This window comes from Lithobates pipiens, unplaced genomic scaffold, assembly GCF_037356315.1.
Source record: "Lithobates pipiens isolate NorthernLeopardFrog02 unplaced genomic scaffold, aLitPip1_a1.2 Scaffold_1, whole genome shotgun sequence".
Lineage (NCBI taxonomy): Eukaryota > Metazoa > Chordata > Amphibia > Anura > Ranidae > Lithobates > Lithobates pipiens.
Window position 1 is genome coordinate 73,766,349 of NW_027507685.1, and position 7,474 is coordinate 73,773,822.

The 7,474-nt window shown below is 42.5% G+C and overlaps 1 long non-coding RNA gene across 1 annotated transcript; it reads left to right on the forward strand.

The window, feature by feature from the left end:
* Positions 1 to 1,624: 1,624 nt before the first annotated feature.
* LOC143988209 (uncharacterized) lies at positions 1,625 to 2,184 on the forward strand. Its single transcript, XR_013276789.1, has 3 exons — positions 1,625 to 1,717; positions 1,798 to 1,922; positions 2,003 to 2,184. It is a non-coding gene; the product is annotated as an uncharacterized LOC143988209 (long non-coding RNA).
* The last annotated feature ends 5,290 nt before the right edge of the window (positions 2,185 to 7,474 follow it).

Genomic DNA, 7,474 nt, shown 5'->3' on the forward strand with positions numbered 1-7,474 from the left:
CCAAGATAGACTCCAGGATCTGCCACTTATTTGGGGAAATGGTTTAAACTTACCTTCGTTTTGCTTGCTCCCAACTTCTGTTCCTATTTTCGCAAACGAACATACGATATGTGATTTTTGTCGTTATATACAGTGCGTACGCGTAGAACTACGCCTGCGTTGCCCGCCCCTGACGTTCTTTTAGTCAAGTTCATGGTTTCCCGCCCTTTCTGCGCACTTAACGTACGTACGACGTGTGATTTTTGTCGTAAGATCCAGTGCGTACGCGTAGAACTACGCCTGCGTTGCCCGCCCCTGACGTTCTTTTAGTCAAGTTCATGGTTTCCCGCCCTTTCTGCGCACTTAACGTACGTACGACGTGTGATTTTGGCGTGAGATCCAGTGCGTACGCGTAGAACTACGCCTGCGTTGCCCGCCCCTGACGTTCTTTTAGTCAAGTTCATGGTTTCCCGCCCTTTCTGCGCACTTAACGTACGTACGACGTGTGATTTTGGCGTAAGATCCAGTGCGTACGCGTAGAACTACGCCTGCTTTGCCCGCCCATGACGTTCTTTTACAAGAATATTTCCCGCCCCCTTTTCTCTACGGTGCGCAGTAGGAGAAACATGGCGGAAACACAACAGGTGCTTGATCTTAACGACTCCAGTAGTCACGAATCCCCGGAGCCACAAACGTCCCGATCCGGAAAGCGGAGATTTAAGGCCTCAAATATGGCATTTCAAGAGATGGTGGAGATGGTGGCAATCTTGCGAAGTAAGGATTATGATGGCAAGCATGGACCATACACCCATCCGAACTTGCGCAAGGCCAGAATCATGGCCAAAGTAGTTAAGACCCTGCATAATCGTTTTGGGGTACGACGGTCAAAAGACCAATTGAGGAAACGGTGGTCCGACCTGAAATTGAGGGAGCCGGATCAATACAGAAGGATCAAGAAAGTTCTGAAAAAAAGTAAGTACTTGTCGTGTGTTCCTATTTTATGATTATTGCATACAGATCCATATGCTTTACCTTTGTACAATGTAAAAAATTGCTGCTTTCATGTTGTATACAGTAAAAGAATCGTATCGTTTTAACAAACCCTCGTAAATTGTTCGTGGCAAACCTCGTTTATGATACAGGGTTTGAACAGCATTTTTTGGCTGTGTAATTTTTAGGACACAACAAATGATTAGGACATTGTGGTTTAGATGTGTTTTAAAATACAATGACTAGAAAAGAACATTCAGTGTAATTGAAGGAGAGGACACTTGGCAGCTGGGTAAAAACACATCTGCACTCATGAGCAAAGGTGTGGGACACCAGAGAACATTTATTAGGGTAAACCACACGCCACACGGGGTTCCCTGGTATACTTGGGGGGGGGGGGGGGGTTTGGGCATGTGTGAACCTTGGCACAAAAAGCAAATTATTTGCTTTTTTGGCAAAGTGAATTGATTTCTCATGTCTTCACATTTTGCATCTCTTCATAAACCGACAATTGTACAACACTTCTAATCAAGGTTTCATCTTCCTAGTTCTGGCCTTAAATATCTGTGTGCTAAAGTATACCTTTTTGTTTGTTAATTTCTCATAGGGGAGAAAAGCCTCACAAAGCAGGATCCCAGGGACCGCCACCCTTGCCAGCAGGAATGTGAGGTTAGCCCCATCCCCCCCGTGGATGTGCATGTGGAGGAAGGAGAGGTGGAAGAAGGAGAGGAGATGGGCACCCCACCAGGTGAGTGTCTGACACCACAGCTTCAGGTAATCGATGTATACCTGCATATTTCCAAACACATTTTTTTACATCTATTTTAGGTGATGTTGTGGTTGTGGAAAGCGACACATTTCCAAGCACCAGTGCCCCCCCCCCGAGGATGTCGAGGAAGGAGAGGTTGAGGAAGGAGAGGTGGAGGAAGTAGGGGAGCTGGGCACCCCACCAGGTGAGTGTCTGACACCCCAGCTTGTTGAAATCCATGTATGACTGCATAATTTTTGACCCAATTTTTCCCATCTATTGTAGGTGATGTTCTGTTTGTGGAAAGGGCCCCATTTTCCAGTGACAGCGCACAAAGGCTGATTGGCCAGATAATGGGCTGGAATGGGGAACTAGATGACATGCGGACTAGCCTGGATCTCATGAAGACTCAGATTGACAATATGCAGCTGGAAATGAAGAACATGATCGATATTTTGGGGAGAATATAATCCGTTTCTCCATAATATCGATCATGTTCTTCATTTCCCTTGTTTTAGTTCAAAGATTGTTACTTCACCAATTTTTACGATTGTGGCTGATTGTTTTTTATACATTTTTCATATTTTTTCTAGAAAAATAAAAACCACAAAAAAAAAAAAAAAAAAATGTTTTTAAAAAATTGAAAAAAAAGGAAACAAAAAAATGTTTGGCAAAGAAAGTTAAATAAACCCAAAAAAAAATTTAGATCACTAAATATTCAATGGCACATGTGAATGTGGCCAAATTAAAATTTTGAATAATCAAGAATGTGTGGCGTATTCTTTCAATGCTTAATACCAGTTTGGGAAAAGGGATTTTGTGTATCCAGTGACAATGGGCCTTATTGAATTTAATGAAAATACACTTGGCACTACAAGTGCACTAGGATAACATAGGAGACAGCACAAACCAAAAGCAAGCAAGAAAACACATTTCAGATTTGAGGTTCTTTTATTATTTTCCTCTTTTTAAAAATTAAATATTGGGTGGCATTGCAATGGCCCCCCTACCGTTAAAATAAGTCACATATCTTTCGCGCACTTCACGTGCACTTTGGGGGGCCAAGCCAGTACGGCCAGTATCCAGGCCTGTCATGGATTCTGGACCAACTCCAGCCTCCGGCATTATTCCTGATAAATACGTATTTGAGTATTTGTGTAAAAAATTGTGCAAAATGCAGCACGTAAGTATGACATAGTTCAGTTTGTATTCCGCTAGGTTTAGAGCCGTCAGAAATACACGGAACCGGCTGGCCATTATTCCAAATGCATTTTCCACCACTCTTCTCGCTCTGGCCAGCCGGTAGTTGAAAACCCTCCTCTCCGGGGTGAGGGCTCTTTGGGGGAATGGCCTCATGATGTGGTTGTCAAGAGCAAAAGCCTCATCAGCGATGAATACGAAGGGTAGTTCCTCCACATTCTCCGAATCAGGTGGCAAGCCCAGGCCACCTGTCTGTAGACGGCGGTAGAACTCCGTCTGGGCGAAGACTCCTCCATCCGACATGCGGCCATTCTTCCCCACGTCCACATAGAGAAATTCATACTGTGCCGACACCACCGCCATTAACACAATACTGTGAAACCCCTTGTAATTAAAAAAGTATGACCCCGAATGGGGTGGTGGCACAATGTGGACGTGCTTCCCATCTATCGCACCACCGCAGTTAGGAAAGTCCCAACGGGTGGCAAAATGGGATGCCACAGTCTGCCATTCCTGTGGCGATGAAGGAAACTGGGGAGGCAAAAAGCAGAAAAAAAACAAAATAAGTACTTTTGCACATTAAACATTGTACATTACAACACAAACTTTATTTCACGCTTCTGCCTAGTCACATGACACCGATCGTCTGCTCCCTGTCATTGGGAGCAGTGATCAGGGTCATGTCACTGCTAGCCCATCCCCCAGACAGTTAAGAAAAACACTCACCCAGAACACACTTTAAACCATTCCTTGGCCCCCTTTGTGCTTAATAAAACACCTTCACTGCATGTGACATTTTTACAGTAATCAAGACAATTTTTGACAGCATTGATCACTGTATTAATGACAATGGTCACAAAAATGTATGGAAATTGGCCAATGTGTCCGCCATAATGTGGCAGTCACCAGAAAAAAAAAAAAAAAAAACCAAACGGTTAGCAACGCCATTACTATTTTAAAAAATGGCAAGATTTTACAAATGCCAGCAAAATAGACCATATTTACGAAACGATTGAACTTTTAACCAAAACAATCAAGAAACGCTTAAATTGTGATTCATTTTAACACATTTTTGTTTACTAAAAGACTACGTATCAGCATCAAATGATGTCCCAAAAAATCATGGTGATATATTTTTGTGCCTATCTTTCTTTAGAGCGAAAAGAGAGAAAAAAAAGCATATTTAGAAAAATGCATTTTGGGTTTGTTGGTGGTTAATCACCAAAACTAAAAAAGCAGAGGTGATCAAAGACAACCAAATACAAAATCGCTTTGTGCTAATAAAATGAAGATAATTTACTAGGAGGAGCCATGTTACAAGGACGCACAATTGTCAATTCAAACAACGCACTGCCAAATCACCCAAAAAAGTGATGAAGGTCAGGAAGGGGGGAAAATCATTCCAGGGTTGAAGTGTGTTAAAAATACAATATATAATTCAACATTAATTTAAGGACACACAGACTCGTTGGAATTATATTAAGTGTGTGTGGGGGGGGGGGGATCCAGTTAAAGGACACACAGACCATTTGGGATACTATTAAGGGGGGGGGGGGGGGGATTCAGTTAAGGGGACACAGACCATTTGGAATAATCTTTAAAATGTTTGGTTTTAGGATAAAGCAATAGAATGGAGCTGACAAAAGACATTTTAAGTGACTAGACTAGGTGGATATGGGCCTACCATAGCATGTTGGTGAGGTTTAATGAAGGCAAATATGCATGAAAAAGAAAAAAGGAGCATTAAAAGATTGCAGCATGCATGAGGACAAAGGGGACATTCACAGCATATTGCAATCATGGTAATTAGAGATTGAGGAAAGAAATACAAGGCATTAGCAAACATTAAAGACAATAAAATGTGATGTTAAATGCTAAATCTTACCTTAATATAGTCCTCCTGCAGGACCTGTATAATGGCAGAACAGGTCTCTGGGATAATGATCCCCAGAGCCTGGGGGGAGATGCCTGTCGAGAACTTCAGGTCCTGAAGGCTTCTCCCTGTCGCCAAGTAGCGCAACGTGGCGACGAGCCTCTGCTCCGGAGTGATGGCTTGCCGCATGCAGGTATCCTGCCTGCTGATATAAGGGGTCAGCAAAGCCAGCAGACGGTGAACGGGTCCGTCATCCGGAGATAATTCCTGAAATTCCTGAAATTCCTGAAATCATCAGGATTATTCTCCCGGATCTCACGAAGCAAAGGCATGTGTGAGAACTGGTCACGCTGGAGCAACCAATTCTTCGTCCATGAACTCCTCAACACCCCGTCCAAGGACTGTTCTTGGGTTGCAGAATGAACTACAACACCAAGCGCAAGCAAAGCACGAACTCGACGACGAGTACGTACACGCAACATGGCTTCAAAACGGTCGGATTGTCAGAGCGAACTTAACAGACGTCACTGAAGAACAGCAAGGCCTGTGAAGAGCGAGCTGAAAGTCAGCGAGCGCAGTTAGATCGCACTGCAAAATACAGAGACGAACTGACTACACGCACTAAAAAACAGATACAAACCTCACAAGCACAAACTGAAAAGCAGTGAAAAACGGTCTGAAAAATACGAGTCTGAAAACCGCGAATCGTCTCTCACCAAACTTCTACTAACACGAGATAAACACGAAATTAGCAGAAGGAGCCCAAAGGGTGGCGCACTTGGTATTGAACTTCCGTTTTATAGTCTCGTCGGACCTGGTGTACGTCACCGCGGACCAGACGGGCGGACTTTAGTGGGATCGTGTGTAGGCAAGTCCGTTGCGTCGGAACTCCGGCGGAACTCCGGCGGAAACTCCTTCGGATTTAAGTCCGCTCGTGTGTACGGGGCATTAGGCTTTTTTTCCTTTATTTTTATCTGTTGATCTGGCTAGTAAGTCTGTTATATTTTAAAACAAAACAAGTTGTCCAGCAAAAGTGGCAGTTAGAGTGTTGAGACAAATCATTTTCACTGACAGGGGTGCTTACAATAGTTAGCTTTTATTCATTTATGTTTATGTATAAACGTTTTTGTTGCCTAAAGGGTTAATGGCTCTGCTGCTTAATGTTCACAGATTATTTTTGGGCATCACTTCCTGTCTCTGTGAGTTTGGGTCAGAAACCCCATAAGGTGGAAGTGGAGAGAGATAGAGAAATAAGCTACATCACCTTATACACACAGGGGTTGTTACTGCTTCTGTATTTTCACTCAGACCAGAAGCAGAGACTATTAGTCAAGTATTCTTATGTTCTAAAAGTCTAACTGCAGCTGCCATCAGCTTCTTCAATGTGTACCCAAATCCTTGTGACAGACTTTTCTGTTCTGTTGTGCCAATCTCATATGCATAATGCCAAATAGCTAGGTCTGTGCTACTGTATGTATGTAGTGGTCACCTTCCGGTATATTAGTAGTTGAACTTGTTTATTGTGAAAAGTAAAATAAGCTTTGGCGCTAAAACCTAAATGGTGTACTAAAAATGCTAATACTCTACAAATTACATAAAATGAAGCCCAATGTGGGAATTTCACCAATACACTGTATACGTGATATTAAAGCTATATGTAAATGGAAATGTGTATCCGTTATCCTACATAGTAACTATGCACAAGTGTGGTAAAAAATAATGACTATGCACAAGTGTGGTAAATGATATGATAAAAATTACAACTAATCTATCACAACTAAAAATGTAGGTGCTTTGACAAAAAGTGCTTTAGCTCACGTAAATGAGCCAATACTTATATTCTAAAAAGTGACAATCAAAAGGACATTGTGAAGATACCAAGTGAAAACATCAAAAAAATCAAAAAAATCATATAATGTCCAATCCAAAATGTGTTATAATGTCCAAAAAAATAACAATATTTGTTCAAAGTCGCATCATCTAGTTGCTGAAAAAACGCATAAGACTTTTATCAGATAGGAAGGTGAAGCAAGGTGACTGGTGAAAACAAGGGTTAAATTCCTCTCCGGTGCGCCACTCTGTGTTAGAGAAAAAATGTATATATGCGCTCACCAGACATTAAACCCTCAATGGGTTAACCAAGCAGTCACAGTATGAGCCACTGTGCAGCTCTCTCGAGGCTCTGCCACCGCTGTGCTGTGGGGATATTTTACACTCTTCCTTCCGTGAATGGTCCGTTTAGCGTTTGTACATGAAGGAAAACAGAAGTACAACCATGGTGCAATATTGTTGTAAAAACGTACTATGTTTATTAAAAACAGTTTTACTCACAAATTCCAAAAAAGATAGATCGCTGTGAAATATACTCCGCCGGCGTTACTGCTTGAATAGCAGTGTAAGGTGCACGTCCTAGGCCACGCCCTACGCGTTTCGTCAGAGCGACGTCATCTGGAGCTCCAGATGACGTCGCTCTGACGAAACGCGTAGGGCGTGGCCTAGGACGTGCACCTTACACTGCTATTCAAGCAGTAACGCCGGCGGAGTATATTTCACAGCGATCTATCTTTTTTGGAATTTGTGAGTAAAACTGTTTTTAATAAACATAGTACGTTTTTACAACAATATTGCACCATGGTTGTACTTCTGTTTTCCTTCATGTACAAACGCTAAACGGACCATTCACG